Source organism: Cebus imitator, unplaced genomic scaffold (genome assembly GCF_001604975.1).
Source record: "Cebus imitator isolate Cc_AM_T3 unplaced genomic scaffold, Cebus_imitator-1.0 Scaffold27, whole genome shotgun sequence".
Classification (NCBI taxonomy): domain Eukaryota; kingdom Metazoa; phylum Chordata; class Mammalia; order Primates; family Cebidae; genus Cebus; species Cebus imitator.
The window spans coordinates 9,390,711-9,410,821 of record NW_016107342.1 but is presented as its reverse complement, the minus strand read 5'-3'; the positions used below and the strand labels follow the sequence as shown (position 1 = coordinate 9,410,821).

The following is a 20,111-nucleotide window of genomic DNA, read 5'->3' as shown; positions in this document are numbered from 1 at the left end:
AGACAGCAGCAAGTTATTCATGAGGAATCCACCATCATGATCCAAACACATCCCACCAGGTCCCACCTCCAACATTGGTGATCACATTACAACATGAGATTTGGGGGGACAGATATATCAACTACAAAAGTTTAATTATTTAAAATCATGAATCAAAATTAGAATACAGGTTAAACTGTAGGTTGACACTTTCTAGACAATCATAAAATATATATAAATCCTATCTCAGAAATGAGGTCAACATTCTCTGAATTTTTTAATCTTCCCCAATTATTTCTGCTGAGGCTGATTGATAGACCACATTTGGATATGATTAGACTTGATGATCTTTACTGTTCCTCTGATTTGTTTTCAGATCTGAAAATATCTTTATTTTTTAGAAAATAGATTCCAGGCAAGTTAAAAAGTGACACTAGAGGGTGCAGATGCAGAATTGTAGTCATTCAAAGCATACAAGAAATATAAGAGTATAAATATCTAGAAACCATCTCTTAGTCTTCAGAACAAAATGTATGTCATTCCTAACCAATTTGAGCTGTATAGCATTCTTCTAGATAGGAAGGGGAAAATCAGTTAACATTGGGAAGTCCTGAAAGATTTTTCTTTGGCTCATTATATTAGACTGTTTGCCTTTGATCAATTCCTTTTTTTTAATTTGATTTTATTGTTATTATTATTTTTGGGACAGAATCTCATGGTGTCACACAGGCTGGAGTGCAGTGGAACAATCTCAGCTCACTGCAACCTCTATTTCCTGTGGTCAAGTGATTCTCCTGTGTCAGCCTCCCAAGTAGCTAGGACTACACAGGCACACGCCACTGCACCTGACTAATTTTTGTATTTTTAGTAGAGACAGGGTTCCGTCTCGAACTCCTGACCTCAGGTGATTCACATACCTTGGTCTTCCAAAGTACTGGGATTACAGGCATGAGCCACCATGCTCAGCCAAATTCTTTCTTTTTTAAACACAGATAAAAAATATTATATAGGTCCACTGTTAAAATAGTATGTATTCCAAAAAAGTTTAGAAAATAAAGGTGTTAAATGTGGTTTTGGACTAAATTGAATAGTCATTTCCTCTGCTGACAGCTTCTTTACATGTTAGATTCAACAGTATAGTATGTTCAAATTGCATTGTATACAATCCTTTACTGTCACAAAACGGTGGATATTGATTTATAATTCCAAAGTCACACAGATTCTTCAGAGCTATCAAGTATTTCCTTTCTCCTAAGCAACCCAACCATCTGTGGCAGAAGGCGAGGGTGCCAAAATTTTCATTGATGATATGTAACAATTGTTTTCTTCTTGGAAGACTTAATGGTACATGTCTAACATCAAAAATTTTTATGTAATGTGAACATCTCATAACACCACGAAACCTTTTTCTGTACTCTCAAAGTTTTCAATTGCATTCATTTCTCTTTCCTCCATTCTTGTTGCCTTTCCTCCTTTCACAATGGGCACTGTTTTCCCAGCATGTATTCTATATTTCCCAATTGAATGTTCATTTAGATATTGATTGGTTTCACTTGTTATGTCTTCCCATTTATTTCAACTTCAAAGGACTCACCAACATCACACAGATGAACATCAGTTCTAGTGTACTTCATTCCAGTACTAGTAGCATCTTTTACAGCTTTTAATAATGTATCATAATTGGGATTAAAAGTGAGAGTTAGAGCACAGTCAACAGTCAATACTCCTATCACTTATACCAATTCCAAAATCTATTTTACCGATATCATGGTACTGCAATATTGTTGTGTCAACAGCAACGGGAGTATAATGGGCAGCACAATTGTTGAGAGAACATCAACAGGAAATGCTAGGCCTGAATTTAATCCATTCTCTTTTATTACATTGCATGAACAGTTTTGCAGTTTTTCACAGATTTCTATCACCCCAGCCTTGACCCAGCTCATCACATATTTTCTAACTTGTTGTTGTGCTTCTGCAACTTCTCAAAACTCATTCCAAATCTTCTCACTAGCCTGATCTAATGCTTTCTTTTCTTCACTCATAGTTTTCCATCCATCTTGTGTGGGTGGGTATTCACATTCACATTCCCTAACAGGAAATACACCTTTAGGATACATACAGTCACATATTGGAACTGAGGGAAGGTCTGTTTGAACTTTTGTTTCTTGCTTCTTTTTTTTTTTTTTGTCTTCTTTCTAGTTATTCTATCTCCATTGCCATCTTCATATAGCTGATTTCTCTTCAAAAGCTGAAAAAAAAAATACTGTCTTTCCATAAATTTTTACCCGGCAAGAATATCTTTTGAAAATGAAGTATAAATATGGGCTTTCTAAGACAAACAATATCCAATAATTTATTTTAAGAAGATCTACATGGCAAGAAACATTAAAAGAAATTCACTGGGCAGAAGGAATGTGATATCAGATTGAAATGTGAATATTCTAAGGAAATAAAGAGCACTGGGACTAGAATAAATGAAAATAAAATAATTTAAAAATTTACTCTAAAAGATAACTTAATGCCTAAGAAAAAATACTGGTAACATATTATGTTTATGAGGTGTTTAAAAGAAAATGTATGACCTTAGTAGCACGAAGAATGGGATGGAAGAATTACACATACACAGTTATGAGGCTCTTAAACTCTTGCCAAATAGTATATAATTTATTTAAAATAAGATTCTGATTAATTGAAAGTATATATCAAAAACATAGATCACTGGACTATAAAAAGCATAAATAATTTGATAATGTAGATAAAAATTGATTATTATAAAATGTATTAACATAAGAGAAATCAGAACAAGAGGGAAAAAAATAGCAAAAATGGAACAAATGAAACACCATGTGGCAAGATGTAGATTTTCATCTCTTAGGCTTTTGAATTGTTGTTTTATATAGAATCACTCTGAAAAATCCTTTAATTCACATTCATAAATAGAATAATTTGCAAACAATATTACTGGGAAGCAAGGGGCATTTATAGAATAGGTATGCTGTGTTTTCTCTGCAGGAAACTTAGGGTTTCTTTTTTTCAAACGAAAGCTTGTGGTTTTATCTCTACAAAAACAAATACGTGAATACAATCATTAATTTTTCAAGTACTCACTGAGCATCTTTCTTGTTTTTCTTTTGGACGGAGTGGAGTCTCACTCTGTTGCCCAGGCTGGAGTTCAGCGGCATGATCCCAGCTAACTGCAACCTCTGCCTCCCAGGTTCAAGTGGTTCTCCTGCCTCAGCCTCCCAAGTAGCTAGGATTACAGGTGCCTGCCACCATGCCTGGCTAATTTTTTTTTTTTTTTTTTTTAAGTAGTGACAGGGTTTCATCAGGTTGGCCAGACTGGTCTCAAACTTCTGACCTCAGGTGATCCACCTGCCTTGGTCACCCAAAGTGCTGGATTACAAGCATGAGCCACGGCACCCAGCCAAGCATCTTCTTTATGCTAAGGGCTGTGTTAAGAACTGTGAGTACAATGCTGAACAGAACAGGTACAGATCTAGTAGTGTTATTCCAGTTCTGACAAGCTTAAAAGTTTTTGATAGGTTAGTAGTTGTTCCCCAAACTATCTTCAAAGATCTATCATTTTAAACAGTTACTTTGTGATAAATAAATACATTTGTCTTACAATATTTTATTTTTATGTTTGTTGCACTTCTAAGAATAAAATCTTTGGAATATATCTATAGTGAAAAATATAATGGACAATAATGATTTGCTACTCAATATTCATTGTTTCCTTACACCTTCCTAAGAGAGCCTGGGATGTTCTTGAAGAACCCATTCCTCCTTCATACTACCCCTGTGACTCAGGGAAACCTGAGTCTGTTTCTAGCTCAGATGCCACCCTTGATCAATCTAAATTATTAATAATCTAATCCCCATTCCACACTCAGTCAAGCAAGTGATCAATTCAGGAAACCAAATTTAATCCAATCAGCGCAGAGTATTCCAGCCTTTGATTATTTTTATTCTTTGAGTTTACCTAAGACATGATATAGCCCAAACACACTAGAAGAGAAATGTTTTATTCCACAAATAAAAGAGTTACTCTTCCTCTTTCCTACTACATGAAGACTAGAAAATGGGCTGTCCTGGAGGCCACTGACAATCATGTTTTTGCCACAAGGGAGGCCAGCTTGAGAACAAAGTTATTCACGAACAAGAGTTGACCTGGAAGAAGCACAGAGGAACTGAGTTGGAGTCCTCATTTTAATTTGCCTTGACCTTGTTCTGTCTCAGGACTTCCAGTTGTGTGAGAGTCACTTAACTCAATAAATATTTATTGAGTACCTACTTCGGATCAGGTATTCTTCTGCTAGGAAGACAGAATGAACAATAGAGCTGTGTTCACAGAGCTTATGTTCATTGTGAGCACAGAAAATCGGTAAGAAAATAAACAGAATAGCTCAGATGTTGTGAAATGCTATTATTTGTTATTTTTGATTGATACTCTATAACTTTTAGTGACTCTAACTAAACATATGGGGTCATTTCCTTTAGCTTCTTTTCTGGGAAATCCTGCCCCTAAATTGCGGTCCACTCACTTTAGCAGCCCTTAACTCTGACCCAGCCCCACTCACTTCACTCAGCTCCTCCCTCTTCTAAGGTTGCTCTTCTAAGGTTGTAAAATGTTGCAGTGGTCCTGATATTCAACATATATTTCTTTTCTCTTTAGGATCACATTTTGCCTGTTGTCCTGTATCTAAAAACACTTGCCTTGTGTACTTTTGGTTGGAGGAAAATTCCAGCACAAATCTCATGACCAGAAGTGTAAAGAGACCTGAGTTTTCACAGTGAATAATAGTATATAAAGATGAATAATTCACATATAAGAAATCATCTGTATATAGATATGGAAAATGAAATATATATATATATATATATTTAAGTTGACATATGTAGTGATCAGATCAGGGTAATTAGCATATCAATCATCTGAAACATTTATTGTTTCTTTGTGTTGGGAACATTGAATATCCTCCTTCTAGCTATTTGAGACTATACAATATATTATTAACTATAGTCATTCAACAAAGTTATGGAACAATGGAATTTATTCCTCCTATCTGTCTGTAATTTTATGTCCTTTAACAAATCTCTTCCTATTCCTCCTTTCCCCCACCCTTGAAATGAGATCAACATATTTTTGCTTCCTCCTATGAGTGGGAACATGCAGTGTTTAACTTTTTTTTTCCTGGTTCATTTCACTTAACATAATGTCCTTCAGTCCCATCCATGTTGCTGCATGATAGAATTTCCTTTTTTCTTTCGTTCTTTTTCTTTTTTTTTTAGAGAAAAGGTCTCCCTCTGTTCCTCAGGCTGGAGTGCAGTGGTGAAATCATAACTCATGAAAGCCTCAAACTCCCAGGCTCAAGTGATCCACTCACCTCAGCCTACCGTGCAGCCGGAACCACCAATGTGCATCACCAAGCCTGGCTAATTTTTTAAATTTCTTATAGAGATAGAGTCTTGCTTTGTTGCCCACGCTGTTCTCCAATTCCTGGCCTCAAGTGTTTTCTCTGCCCTGGCCTTCCAAAGTTCTGGGATTACAGGTGTGAACCACCATACTCTGATCTAACCTCATTTTTTAATGGCTGAATAGCATTTTACTGTGTATGTATATCACATTTTCTTTATCCATTCATCTGTTATTGGACACCTAGTTTGATTCCATATCTTGGCTGTTGTGAATAGTCCTGCAATACACATGGGAGTGCATATGTCTCCCTGATATGATTTCCTTTCCTTTGGATAAATTCCTAGTGGTGGGATTGCTGGATTGTGTGGTAGTTCTGTTCATTTTTTTTGAGGAAGCTCCACACTATTCATAGTGGCTGTATCAGTTTAGATTCCCACCAACAATGTGTAGGAGTTCCCCTTTTTTCTATAGCCTCACTAGCATTTGCTAGTTTTTGTCTTTTAGATAATAACTACCCTAACTAATGAGTTAAGCGTGATTTCAAAAGGAGGACAGATTATTTCTTAGAATTAGACTGAACACACATACGTCTAGAGGAGAAGGCAAAAGTTACATCATGAAGGGAGAGGTGGCTAAATAAACATGCTCTTCCATATATTCCCTTTCCTAACTCTTCCCTTAGCATGTTCTCAGTGACTATTGATTATTTTCCCTTACATATCCCCACTGTAATATAAGGTTGCTGAGAATGAAACCATAACTGACTTGCTCACTGTTACATTTCCAGTTTCTGGATCATAGTAGGCACTCAAAAAAAATGTGTTGAATTGGCTATGTCTGTGTATGGTTGTGTATAGTGTGAATGTGTTTATAACTATATATATGGGGTTGTTTCATGCGTTAAACAACTTTAAAACATCACTGATGATATGAAAGTAAAACTTAGAGACTGTTATTAGGTGGGTTATTTTTGAAAGCATATTTATTCTTTCAGGAAAATAATATATTACTAAGTATATTTATTTATTTCATTAAAAGTTTCAAATTTTAACCTTCACCTTAAAACTACCTGAGGGCAAAATTCAAAGGAATTATAATTTAGCCAAATAAAAACAAGCATAAATGTCCAACATATGTAATATCAGTAGAAGACCTATTTTAGAAAGTAGCTAGTGCAACTCCCTTGGTAAGTGAACATCCTGGAGAGCACCAGAAATCAACTTGTGAAGAAATCATAGTTTGTGAAAACAAATGGCTATGATATTGTGAGGGAGAGGCTCCTATTGGAAAGCAATTGTCACGAGTTTGGTCTGCTATTGAAAAATTATTGTTACTTCCCTAGTCCAAATAGGTGGTTTTGCCATGTGTTTTCAAACACAATTTGAATGTGTGAGGGATGTTTCAAAGCAGCCACCTGGAACAAACATGGTTAAATGGCCAATCTGGAAACACAGAGGCCTCAATGGAAAAAATTATAAATGTTTTAATTCTCTCCAAGTTTGCATTTAGACATATTTATCAGAGGTTGTACTCACCAAAATCAGTCACGGAATTTTTGAGATATCCCTCTTCACTTGAATTTAAATATGTTGTGCACATAGTTAAATTTTTACTTAGCTTCCCCAAAGTAGCACTTCTAGGTTCACCGTTTTATTTTTTTATGTAAAAGTGTTTAGGACATTGAAATTAAATCACCTCTCAATCAATTGAATGTGAAATATTCTTCTTGTGAATTATACACAACACATTTAATTTGCATAAAACTTTATCTTCCATAAATATTTGTACTGCTTTTTATAGGTTGTAAGCACTTAATACAGACTTATTGAGAAAAGCCTCTCTCATCTCTTTCGTTAAACATTCTTTTATATTTTGACACAAGAAATGCCTTGCTAAGCATTTATCCTGAAAATTTGAGGTGAATGTGTCAAAATCGCATGGACAAAATAATTTTACAGAATAAGTTAAAAGGTGAGCTTCTTTCCTTGCTTCTGCAAAGATATTTTCACACTGTGAAAGGACAAAAAGTAGGTTTCAGGACCAAATAATTTAGGAAGCCATATTAGAGTTAGAGCTCAGTGAATGCAAGTGAAAGATAATAACCTTAGCTAAATTAAGCAGATATTTTAAGGGGGATGTTGGTGAGGAATTACGTATTGGCACATATAGTAATTTTATAATGCAAAGATAAGAAATACATCAAATCCCTTTAGAAAGTCTAGAGCCCGGTATTTGTTAATACGTAAAAATACCATCAGAACCCAGGGAATGTTTTGGTGCACTCTGATTTTCTCTCTCTCTCTTTCTCTCTTATCTTTTTATTTTTCTTTTTCTGAAAATTGTTTTTCTCTGCTTTTAATGTGTGTGTTAAAGTACACTACACTACCATCTCAAATTTTTATATCTCCTCTGTGCAAGAGATCCACCCCAATTGAAACTAGAATGTCTTAGTTTAATTTACAAATTCTGGCAAAAAGAATCTGACTGGCTCAGCTTGAGGTAATTTTCCACCTACGGTTTGACTCCTAATGTCATTATTAATTTTGAAGTACTGTACTATATTTACTTGCCTCATAGTGGCTCTCTATATATTTATACAATATACTCTACTATATTTATTTACTTGCCAATATGTGACTCTATAGGATTCAGTTATAAATTTTATTTATAATTATAATATGGTTCACTACATTCCTTGCATCATCTACAGCATAACACAAATGTGTCTTTATCATACAAATACCTTAACTTAAAATGCTTGAGAAACTGGTAATAAATGCATGTCAACAAAGCCATGAAACTTTGAGGAAGAAAAGTTTGAGTTATCCTACTAAGCAACCATCCCAAAGATAGAGTAAGGACAAAGGTAACATTAAATTGGTAAGTAGAAGGAGAAAGGATAAATATCAACTCTAGCATAGTGACTGAAAACAGTTATGCACACTTTCTTCTTTCTTCCTTCAATTAAATTTCCTCTATTTGTGTGTGTGTGTGTGTGTGTGTGTGTGTGTGTGTGTGTGTGTGTGTGTTAGCGGATGATAAAATGGCAACTTTAATTTTTAGAATATATGACCAGGTAAGATTGTGACTGAACTGGAAAAGAAATTGATATTGATCTGTGTAAAATATGACAAATAAGATGGAAGAGATGAGAACATTTCCATTTAGACAGTGGATAATTGTAGCATACTGAGCAGAAGCAAAAAAAGTATCATTATTTTGTGGTATGATAATTAATTGTACATAAAAGTATGAAGCTGACACTTTGAAGCATGTACCTTCTTATAGAAGGTATTGCTTGAAGAATGCGGAAGCAAAATCTCTTTCCATATTTCTGCTCTCATTTAGTGTGGCAGACACTTTAACTGGTTGTATAGTTTTTCCTTCACTGAAAAAAACCCATGGTGTCTAGAATCAAGGAAGCAGTCAAGCAGATGCTGACTCTGATGAAATAAACCTAAGGCAAACGAAATATAAAGAATAGTGGTTCCAAAGAATGGAAAAACCCTGGGTTCTTTGATGAAAAAGTAGAGCCACTAGACCAATCCTGAGAGAGTTTATTTCTAGGCTTCTTAAGGGATATAATAAAACACAAATTATTTCTGTTATTTTGGGTTGAGAATTTTGATTCTTGAGTACAAACCTATTCTAAGTTATACAAATAATAATTTCCTACTCAAACTGGTTTCCACATTACACTTCTAATTGATTATTACCTTATCAGTGAAACCTTCCCTGACAACACAATGTATTTGCGAACCCTTCCCTGACACTCGCCATAGAGACTTTATTTTTAATAGCCAAAACTAGAAAAACATCTTCAAAAAATCAGATGTTTCGAACTACCCAAATTGTCCCTGCAAAAATCATTAACACTCCTTAATTATAAAAATAAAAACAGTACTTTCACAATGTCGAATGTGAGCAGCCCCTTAATCAAGTGATCAAATCCAGGAGCAAGTGGGTATCACATGCTTCCTGGGAAGGGCACGCTATCTCCTGTGGTGGTCCTGCCACAGATCATGATTTGAATGTAACAATGTGAAACATCAAAGGAATGCAAATTGAATTACAAAATAACCCTTCTGTTCTCAAAAAGATCAAGGTCAAGATAGAGACTGAAGGAAAAAAATCTGAAGAGATATGGCAACAAAATGCAACAAGTGATCCAGAATAGACCTTGAGCTGTGGAAAAAAACAAATGCAGCACATTTTTAGGATTGTTGACTCAATTTGAATACAGATTGTGGATTAGATCATAGAGCTGTATGTTCCTGTGTGAAGTAAATAATACATTCAAATATTAATGTAAACAGGCACCACATCTCCAAGTTATTGTCAAATGTTCTGGAACAACCTTTTTTGAAATTGCATGAAAATAAAAATTAAAACACACACACATGTACACACAGGCATGCCTTAACTCAAACACCACTTTTCTTGATCTCTAAGTTCTGACATAGATGTTTTGTCTCCCATAGTGCTCTCTACATGCCATTACCTTAGCATCTTTCATGCTAAATGATAATCATTGATTTATCTCTTCCTAGGGGAATCAAAACTATTCAAGGGCAGAAATAGTGTCATATTTGATTTTGAATCTTAGGTTCTGGCACACAGCTTGTTACAGTTATGAACCTAATAAGTGCTTATTGAGTGAGCATAAATAGATATATATATTTGTAGAAATATACATTCCATGTGGAGAAGGAACACTAATTATTAATAATAAAATAATTTGTAAATCTGCAATATTTTGCATTTGTTAAATCATCTAACTATAAGGTGAGCCTTTGACTATTTTTAGAAGACCCAATGGTCTAAGCTAAAACACTTTTAATATTCAGATTTTTATAATTACAAATTTGTACACCAGTGATTCCTTAGATATATTTGAAAACAGAATAAATGTGATAAACAAAACAAAAAGATGGTGTACAAATCCTAGGAAAGCCTACACTCAAATGTCATTGCTTCAGTATTAGTCATTACTTAGTAGCAAGACAGAATAATTGCTTTACCTTTCTGCCTGTTTTAAAGTTTATATCTCGTTCCATCTCTGTCTTGTTTTCTCATGTCCAGCTCTAGGCATGTTATATGTAATTTCCTTATTCCATTAACTAATTTCTGCCAAGTTTGTCTTGTAGGAAAAGTATACTCTGCTCAAATCTTAGTGTGCTTTTTAAAATTGTTTAGGTTTTATATTTTAGGTCTCTTACTACAAGAAGTAGTATGTTAGAAGAAAATTATGATTCCCCATTTCTGAGGTCATCTTCCATGCAGAAGAAGACTTGCTGTCTATCGTTTTACTCACTTTACCCCAGATGCAGGCACTTGAGTTGAAGATTAAAGTCAGACCTCTCAATGGAGTTTCACTCCTATTCCTCTTGGAAATTTTCCTTCCTTCAAGGAGAAATGCAGTTTATCTCAACCTCCTAAGGCTGACTTTTCCCCACCAGCTTTATCCTGGCTGGGCCCAGGTGAGTAATTCAACCTAAATTCAATGGTCAGTAGGTAGGTTCAAATGACTAACTCTATATAAAGGTCTCCCAGCTGCTCTCCTAGTAAATAAGGTGATACTTTGACTTCATCTTCCATTCATTTATTTATCTATTATTTTTCAGAACTCTGTTGCATGAAAGCGGTGATATTTATTGGACACATCCTTGGGCTCCAACACAATAGAATGTGACTGATACCGTACATTTTTAGATCTAATAAAGTTTGGTGACAGAGCCACCCTGACTGATCTTTCTATAACTTTTCTAAACAACATATTCTGTGTTACTTGTTGAGAATGGACCCCTTTATAGGAAAGGAAGCTAAACAGAAGGATGTCAGTGTCAAGCCACTTCCAAGTACTAGTGTGAAGCAAATCTACCCAGCTTCTATATGAGACTAACTTTATTATGACATTGTCAGTTGTTATTTTTATTGGGATCTATAGCTGAGAAATTCTCATTTTTATCAAGACACAAATGAGATTAAAAATCACTGAGGAGAGACGGCACTTCCAGGCCTTCTTCAGGATTCCTACAATATAATATCCCACAAACAGTTTTTCGTAGTATATTCCCAGAAAGTTTAATATGAATCACATGAAAGTAGTTGGAATACTGAGAAATCCTGGGTTGTGCAGTATAAATCAGGCTTATCTTTTACAAACTGTTATTATATAACTGTACACTGTAAATCTCTGAGGGATGAAGATGGTATGCACTGTTCCTATTCACTTTAGGAGTTTCCTTCTAAGAGATTTGTCTCACTTGTAATTATTAGGAATAAAGAGAGAGGCTGGCTGCCTTGCTGTTTCCGGCAGGAACACATGGCATATACAAAACTTTCACTGGAGTGACTTCAGAGCCAGGGCGTGGGCCTTGGCTTCGCCTAGCTAGGAGTACTATTTTATCAGTTTTCTCAGGAATGGTCAGGCTCTAGAGGACTCATTAATGCTGAATAAGCTTACAGGAAACAGATTTATAAACCAGAATGCCAATTTATTCACTTACACAGAACAACACTCTGCACTATGTAACAGAATACTTGCATCAGCTGGCAAGTACACACTCCTTCCCAGTGAAAAAATGTCTTCTTGGGAAATCAAAATCAGATCAGATAGTTTTTGTGGTGAGTCAAGAGGTGAAACAAAGGGAATTGGATGATATTAGGGAATATTGTGTTCACATTGTGGTAGATGAAGTGGCCTTCTGCATTTCAGGTTTACACCTGCCAAAAAGTGAAGAGCAGTATCACCAACTGGCTGACTACCCTTTGAGTTATTGCTAAATAAGCACAGACAGATTCTAATATTTACTTAAAAAAGAAACAATGTTTCTTATCATTTAACATAAGTTTTGTTATTTCAATAAATGGTTATTCCACAAAATTACTTTCTAGTGTATCTTTCATTACTTACATTTGTGATTACTGTTCTCATAAAATATTGGGAAAAAAATTCCATGGCTATCTTGCTGAATTTTAGAACGCCTATTCATCTTATCAAGACAAGTAAAATTGCTTTCCAGGGAGGGTTGCTTTTGCCCTGCTGTGGGCTGTGTAAAAGCTGAAACAAAGACAATAAAAAGTGAGATCCTTGACTCCACAAGACACTGGCTGGAAAAGTATTGCACTAAAAGTTATGAAACAGCTTTTCCTGAACCTAGCTCTCAGCTGTGTCACCTTGGATGAGTCATTTATCCGGTGTGGATTTCAATTTCCTTATCTTATAAGGATGATTATAAACTCAAATGACTATTGCTGGAGGATAGATACCCAAGTGATTGAACCGGGCTGAAGTTAAGAGGTTAAAAAGTTATGGGGAATTCTGGCTTATTTAAGAGGCAAAGATAAACCCAGAGGTCTGAAAAATTTTGCTGTGGTTGCTTAGTTGTAACATTTGGTATCATATTTAGTAACATTTTCTAGGTTCCTGGGAGTAGGATGGGAGATTAAGCATAATGATAGTGTGATGGTTAATTTTATGTATGAAATTGATTGGTCACGGTGTACCCAGATTAAAGATTATTTCTGGGTGTGTCTGTGAGTGTTTCTGGATAAGATTAACATTTGAATTTGTGGATTCATTACAATAGATTGTCCTCCCCAATGTGAATGGCCATCATTCAATCAATTGAGGGTCTGAATAGAAAAACACATGGAAGGAGGAACTTGATTCTTTTTTCCTGCTTTGCTGGTTGAGCTGGGACATCTCATCTTATCTACTCCAGCCCTCAGAGTGAAATTTATACCATCAAGTTCCCTGGTTCTTAGGCCTTCCAATTCCAACTGAATTACAACTGGCTTTCCTGGTTCTCTATCTTATAGACAGCAGATTGTGAGACTTCTAGCCTCTGTAATCACAAGAACCAATTTATCATAATAAATCTCTCTCTCTCTCTCTCTCTCTCACACACACACACACACACACACACAATTTTCTGGTTCTGTTTCTCTGAAGAATCCTGACTAATAAAATGAGTACTCTATATGCTTTAGGACCTTGTCCAATATTACATGGTAAAATTGTGACAGAACTGAGAAAGGATTGGAGAACACAAAGCCAGAGAAATTTAGATCTATCTCAGGATGCTTTAGAGGTCAGAAAGTATTTTGCCTTACTTCATAGAAGGGAAAACTAAGGCCTAAATTACTCACTAATTTAGATTTCTTAGTTTTGGTCTGGGTGAAGACCAACGGCCTAAATTCCTACTGAATCTCTTTTTCCAACACTGTGCTGTCTCCTATAAGACACAGATGTAGAGAATCGTAGGAAATCTACTGATTGTCTAATTCAATCCCTTCATTTTTTTTTATTACAACTGCCAATCACCCAACAACAAAGCTGTAGTTACAACCAAAGTCTACTCAGAAGCAGGAGGTATTTATATTTCACATATTTGATATTTTTTTTTACTTTATGTAATAAATCATGCAAATGAAAGCAATAGTCATGAAGTCTAAATATTCTGAACAACTGTAATTTTCAATATGTTCCACATATAGTATAAACTCCCAATTATGAAATATTGTGTTCATTATGTCCAAACATTCAAGATGTTGGACATTCAAGATGTTGGATTAAGATTTTAAACTTGTTTTTTCTATTCAAATTCTGTTTCTATCACTGAGAAGTAATCACTAGAAGAGAGCAGGCTTGTGTTATTATACAATTTCATCTCTTAATAAACACACATTTATTTCTCTATTTATACGTAAAAGCATGTTAAGTCAGCCATATACCTCACTTCATTCTGCTGGTAAAATATACATCAAAATTCTCCTAAGTTTACTGGTTTTGAAAATAACACCAATTCTTGCATGCTGTGTAAACCCTTGCTATTTTAAGCTTTTTCCATTGGTGACTCTATTTCTGACAAATGTACAATTTGATCATTGTAAAATGTGCTAAAATTATTTTGTAAAATCTTGTATAGCTGCGAGTTGTTCAGAATAAGAGATAATAAGCTTTTTTGTACATCATGATTGAAACATTCTGCGATCATGGAGATAACTATCAATGTTCATATTTGTCATTGAATTGTTTACCTTTGAGAGGCTACACATATTTTTTCATAAGGATATAACTGCTAAAAATATAATAGAAAAAGACAGTGGTTTGCTACCAGTGAGCACTTCTGAAAGGTAATATGAAGTGCAGATGGCCATCCACCTGTGGACATAAAACCACTAACCAAACAAGTCCTGAGAAGTCACTATATCCACTTTACTTAAGAAAATAAACAAGTCCTGTAAATTCTATCTCAAAATGTAACATTTGCCTTTACTTGTGTATTTTCAGCATAGATACAGGGGTTAAATTGTTAATGCTTTACTTTCACTTCCTTAAATTTTTTTTAAACAAACTTTGCTTTTTCTCTCCCTGGGGAACGACAAATGGACAGCTTTCCTCTCTTGTACTCCTCCTTCCATTACCATCACAGCAGAATGCATCTGAGACTGTAATAATTCAGTGATGAAATACAAAATGTCGCAATGCCATCTCTCTTAAAGTGAACTGAGATTTTGTTATGCCATTTTAGGTGCACTAATAGCAACTCAAGTCCCATGGAGTATCCTAATGTGAATTTAATGAGCTGATAGCATATAAATGACAGTACTGTGAGGGTGAAGGTGACATAACCTCTTTCTTTCTATTTGATGTTTGTCTTTGAAAAACTACAGATCTGTTCAAAATGTACTGCATTATTACTAAGTGGTACATCACTCACCAAAGAAGCTACTATTGTTTTAGCATTTAAGAACATTTTTTTTTCTCTTACTGGAACAAGCATCATGAGCAATTTTTAATCATTAGGATAATAAAAATCTGAATAGTCTTTTCTCTGAGCAAATAAAAATATGTAGCATTCTGGTGTCAATTTCACCATGGGCTGATGGTCTCCAGTGACAAATATTTACTCATGTGCCCCATAGCTTTGAACATCACAGTCAGTGATGTAACACTACTAAATTGGACTTTAAAATACTGAAACTATCCTTCCTTATATGAGGTATTATTTGAGGACGTTCAAGATAGCACTTATGAACTTTGCCAATTACAGTTGATTCCTCCACTTAGTTTAGTCTTTCAGGTTGGTCCAAAGTTTGTGAAAATCCAGGTATCCAAGTTAAATTGAAAGTACCATGGTTTATCCCAGGAACATACCGCAAATGACTCAAGGACAAAGTTAACAAATTTTTAAAAATAGAAAAAAATAACTGAATATCTCTGATGGTGATCAGTAAGCATGAATATAGAAATATTTTGTAAAAGTTTATGACATTCCTATGCATTTTAATGGAATTTATATTCTAGAAGTACTTGGCACATATTAGAGCATACTGGAGGGTTTTGAGATGGAATGTGGGTCAAGGATTGACAAAAAATGTGAAAGAATGAAAGGCCTGTACACCCATGTGTCTCTAGACTGAATATCTTTGATATTCCTCTCATGATATTCCCCTCATTTAAAAAGAAAATGTGCACCTCAAATATTTTTTTCAACTCTTTGAAATTTTTAACTGATTGTCCTTAATCTACCAATAAAGAAAATGGGATCAAATAGATTGCATTATTTTCTGAAGTCTCAAGTCAAGTTTAAACAACAGAGACGAGAAAGATTAGAACATTCATCCTCCTATTCTCTGTTCTATGGTTGCTCATTTTCATGGCTCCTTCAAGACATGATAAATACATGAAATATATGTGACATTTAATATTTATCATTTGTTCAGGTCTAAATAACTAACGTGGAATCTGATCTGAATTAAAGCTGACATGCTAAAATATGAAGTTAAACATCTTTTAGCTAAATCTATCACAACTCAAGAAGTCTTATACAATTAGCTCTCCAAACAAATACATATACCATGGATTGTGTTTTATGAATATAAAAATTAAGCAGCTTAAGAGTCTCGAAAGTTTGGATTTTGGCAAAGTTCAAAAATCTTTTGGTTGCCAGGTGACAGAGCAAAACATATCACATATGCCTAACAACCAACATGTACATATTTTGTCTTTCCAAGGTTTCTAGGGCTGGTCAGGCATAGTGATGCATTACTGCTGAAGGAGCTTCCAGCAGGGACAAATGTTTGTCTGTCTCAAAAAGCATTTTCTTAATCCTTAACAAAAACAGCCTAATATTTCTCATCATTTAATGGTTGAGTAAAAGTTGAAGCTACCCAATAGAGATTGTGTTCCACTTTATATTTGTATTGTCTCAAGAACAGTGTTTGTTAAATGAGAATCACTAATTATAACATGGTTGCAAATAATTAAATACATGGAATTTTTTTAACTCCCCCACCATGGGCTGTAAAAGCATTGTAGTGTTGGGTATATCACTGCCATTAAAATATCATATAATTTCTTTTACTTTTAGGAATAATATTGAAGTCTGAGTATTATATTGCATTTTGCATATATTTAAATGTATTTTCTCAGCTTAAAATATCTCTTCAAGGCAAAAGACCTGTCAAAACATTTTTTATTATATTTAATGCTTGGCCAAAAAAAAAAAAAAAAAAAGCAGAATGATGTGTTATTCACAGACAAATTACAAGGAGGATATTAATTAAAAAATTAATCTATGCCTACTGAAGAACAATTATAACCTCTGTCCATTTAAAAGTTAACAGCTGATTTATTGGTTACTCATGGCAATACAATTTTAGGAAAAGTGAAACAAAAGTTTATTTGACTTTTTCAATGTACCTATAGGTTTTAGAGTTCTATTTTTTTCTTAATGTTTAGAGTAAAATGGAATTAAAATATGTTAAAACAAAGAAGTAACCTTTATGAAAGATTTGAAAAAGAGCAATGCTGGCCTTTTCTTGAGTCTTTTGTTGTTTTTACAAATATTTTAAACTGTTTTCTGTAGATAGGACATTTTTCTCATGGGCCATAGCACATTTCTAGGTTCATTCTACACTCTGTGTGAGAAATTATCTTTAATAGTTTATAGGAAGATATCTTATAGGAAGATATCTTAGCAACACTATATTGATTTCAAAAACGGAATTATTAAGTTTTAAAATTTGTAAGAGTAAGCATTCTGTTAATCCCTAATAGTAACACTGAGTGTTTTACAATAGATTAATGCCCTGGAAAGTATGAATCAAACTACTGATATTCATAAAATGCATGTAAAGTTGGTTTTCAAGTAGATTTTTCTGATAATTTGGACCAAATGGAATGTCGTGGTGCTATGTTAGGTAGATGTTATTTAAATACTTTGAACAAATACCTGCTTTGTTTTCAGAATAAAACAAATAAAATAATGTGTGTAAAATCCAAATAATAGAGAAATACATTCTAAAAGTTAAATGTCTTCCATAATTCTACCTCATGAAAAGACTCTTTGTCAACAGATTTATTCATATTAATTTTTATTTTTCTGTATGCATTAACAATTTTCTAATTTTTATGGAAAATGAGACTAGATTTTTCATATTGTTCTTCAATTCACTTTTCTTTACGTAGCAATGTATTCAATATATCTGGCTTATTTCTTATGATAAGTTTAAGAAATTCATATATCTATACATATCCATGTATCATAAGTATATGATGAATTACTTTAATCATCCTCATTGATAGACACTATTTTTTTAAAAAATTGGTAATACTGCACATAAAAATGCAATAAACGTTTATATATGTACATATATTATGGAGGCATTTTTATAGAAAAAATTCCTGAAAGTAGCAATGCTGGGTCAAATGACATGTAAAGATTTAATTTTAGGATTTATTGTCAAGTTTCTCTCTAAAAGAGTTATAATCACTTGTTCTCCAAGTGACAATTTATGAAAATAACTACAATTACATCAACTCTGGATATTTTCAAACTTTAAAATATTTGCAATCTGAAGTTTCTTTAAAATAAAAAAGCTTTTAAAAATGTTCAATTTATTTATTACTGAAATGAGTTACTTTTCACCTGTGCCTTGTTTGCTTGTAATATTTTTTCAGTGAATTTCTATTGGTATTATGCAAATTAAATTTTTTGGTTGTTCTGTAGTAGTTCTTTATATACAATGGCTATATGAGTTTCACAATTATGTATAAAGTAAACATGTCATCCCAGTGTATTATTTGCCTTGAAACTTTTTTTTTAATGAATTGAGAATTTCCAAAATTTTTGTTTAGTCAAATGTGTCATTTTTTTTTATCACATCATATTTTTATTTATTCTCTTTGACATATCCTAACAATTTCTGAGTAACAGGGATTTCAGCAAAAATTCAGGTGAGAACTATCAGAGGTCAAGACCAAAATCTCAAGTGGCTGAAATGACTATGTGTTATAGCTAACATTTCTTATATTTTAATGGGGTGGATCTCTTTTAAGGTTGTATTTATTTAACCTAAGTTGTCACAAAAATAAAATAAGCCTTTGTTTTTAAGAATCTGACGGCAAGACTGAGCCTGGCTGACATTGCTGATCACAGAGAAGACTTCTGTGAGGAACAAAAGCACCCACTTCTGTTTTTAACTGGATATGTATTCTGAGTACTGAAGGGTGGGATTTTGTTTGTTTGTTTTAGTGTTAACTAAGTGGAAATCCTAGTTATGATTTCACCGATTGGCCTGTGAACTATCGTCTGGTACCTGACCTAGTGCAGACAGCTATAGGTTTATTTCTTAAAAATACCTATGCTGCTCTGCAGGAAGATTTTGTTGCCTTTGCAAATCCCATAGAATCCCAGGCAACTTTTAAGCAGCTCAGGACTCTGAGGAAGACAGGGAATAAAGCTTACTGGTTCTCAATTCAAAAAAAGATAGATTTTAAGATAGATTTTAATTTAATTTTAGAACCTATGGTTGAAGCATGGTACAAAACCTAAAAAGAAAATTGTCTCCCTCTTTTAGACTGGAAATAGAATGTCAAAAAGTGCAAGAAAAGTCCTGTCCCACTGCAACAAAATATAAAAGTGTTATGCCTCTTTTCACATCTTCAAAACTATGTATTGTGTCTACATTATTCAAGGGATTATGCTGGGTATTGTATAAAATACAAATAATGCAATAAATAAGGATTATTATTAGTAGTAGTCGTATCTTTTCAAGGAAGTTTTTATATAACTAAACATATGGGCAAAAATAAAATCAAAAACCAAAAGCAGGAGGTAATATAAAAAGAAGACAGTTAAACTTTGACAGAAGTTTTTAGGAAGAAAAGCTTGTTCTTGTTTGTAGACATCAAACTCTTGTATGAAAGATATGACAATTTCACCAAGCCTTGATGAATAAGAGATTGTTAGGTATGACAATGTGTAAGAAACAGAATCTCGTGGAGAAGAAAGGGTTTAAGTAAAAATCGAACCAAAATAAAATGCTCACAGCCAAACTCCTTTGACCTCAGACAAAAACAGTATCAATAGTTAAAAGTTCCTCACTGTGATATTAACACAATGTCTTAATATCATTGGTTCGTTCTTATCTCTCTCTTCATTCATATATATATATATATGTACACATATATATAATTTATTATAACTATATGTATTCATATATAATATATATTTTTATATATTGTATTTGTAATTATATTATATATAATTAAATATGTGAAAACATTTTCATATATATAATTTATATGTTTATGCAAATATATAGAAAAATGTAGGTATATGTTTTTATAAATATATGGAAATAAATATTTGCTTATATAAATCTATGCATACTCATATTTTTTCAACTCTTGGCT

At 33.6% G+C, this 20,111-nt stretch overlaps 1 pseudogene; it reads right to left on the bottom strand.

Annotated features, from left to right (window-relative positions):
• Positions 1-1,057: 1,057 nt before the first annotated feature.
• LOC108300403 overlaps positions 1,058-20,111 on the bottom strand; it is a 32,863-nt pseudogene continuing 13,809 nt past the window's right edge.